Source organism: Arachis hypogaea, chromosome 20 (assembly GCF_003086295.3).
Source record: "Arachis hypogaea cultivar Tifrunner chromosome 20, arahy.Tifrunner.gnm2.J5K5, whole genome shotgun sequence".
NCBI lineage: Eukaryota > Viridiplantae > Streptophyta > Magnoliopsida > Fabales > Fabaceae > Arachis > Arachis hypogaea.
The window spans coordinates 31,082,824-31,084,242 of NC_092055.1; the positions used below are offsets into that span (position 1 = coordinate 31,082,824).

The 1,419-nt window shown below is 38.1% G+C and overlaps 1 non-coding gene across 1 annotated transcript; it reads right to left on the reverse strand.

The window, feature by feature from the left end:
- Nucleotides 1-820: 820 nt before the first annotated feature.
- Nucleotides 821-928, reverse strand: LOC112787044 (small nucleolar RNA R71). Its single transcript, XR_003194481.1, has one exon. It is a non-coding gene; the product is annotated as a small nucleolar RNA R71 (small nucleolar RNA).
- Between the last annotated feature and the right edge of the window lie 491 nt (nucleotides 929-1,419).

Below are 1,419 nucleotides of genomic sequence, written 5' to 3' on the forward strand. Positions count from 1 at the left end.
TTTTCGAATTCTAACTAAATTTTAGAATAAAAACAAAAATATTTTTCTTTTAGTTTAAATTAAATTCGAATTTTCTCCCCCCTCTCTCATCTTCTTCTATTTATTTATTTATCTACTAATACCCCTCTTTCACTCAAAAATTCGAACCCACTCTTCTCCTCTGTGTTTGAATTCTTATCTTTTCCTTCTTCCATTCTTCTCTTCTTATACTCATATAAGGAATCTCTATACTGTGACATAGAGAATTCCATATTTTCTTTTCTATTCTCTTCTTTTTCATATGAGCAGGAACAAGGATAAGAACATTCTCGTTGAAGCCGATCCTAAACCTGAAAGGACTCTGAAGAGGAAGCTAAGGGAAGCTAAAGCATAACTCTCTGGAGAAAATCTGACAGAAATTTTTGAAAAAGAAGGAGACATGGCCGAAAATAATAACAATGGTGGAGATGCAAGGAAGATGCTTGGTGACTTTACTGCACCAAATTCCAACTTACATGGAAGAAGCATCTCAATCCCTGCAATTGGAGCAAACAATTTTGAGCTAAAGCCTCAATTAGTTTCTCTGATGCAACAGAATTGCAAGTTTCATGGACTTCCATAAGAAGATCCTTTTCAGTTCTTAACTGAATTCTTGCAAATCTGTGATACTGTTAAGACCAATGGGGTTGATCCCAAGGTCTACAGGCTTATGCTTTTCCCGTTTGCTGTAAGAGACAGAGCTAGAATATGGTTGGACTCTCAACCTAAAGATAGCCTGAACTCTTGGGATAAGCTGGTCACGACTTTCTTAGCCAAGTTCTTTCCTCCTCAAAAGCTTAGCAAGCTTAGAGTGGATGTTCAAACCTTCAAACAGAAAGAAGGTGAATCCCTCTATGAAGCTTGGGAGAGATACAAGCAACTGACCAAAAAGTGTCCTTCTGACATGCTTTCAGAATGGATCATCCTGGATATATTCTATGATGGCCTGTCTGAATTATCAAAGATGTCATTGGACCATTCTGCAGGTGGATCTATTCACCTAAAGAAAACGCCTGCAGAAGCTCAGGAACTCATTGACATGGTTGCAAATAACCAGTTCATGTACACTTCTGAAAGGAATCCTGTGAGTAATGGGACGCCTCAGAGGAAGGGAGTTCTTGAAATTGATACTCTGAATTCCATATTGGCTCAAAATAAAATATTGACTCAGCAAGTCAATATGATTTCTCAGAGTCTGAATGGATTGCAAGCTGCATCCAACAGTACTAAAGAAGCATCTTTTGAAGAAGAAGCTTATGATCCTGAGAACCTTGCAATAGCAGAGGTGAATTATATGGGAGAACCCTACGGAAACACCTATAATCCCTCATGGAGAAATCATCCAAATTTCTCATGGAAGGATCAACAAAAGCCTCAACAAGGCTTTAATAATGGTGGAAG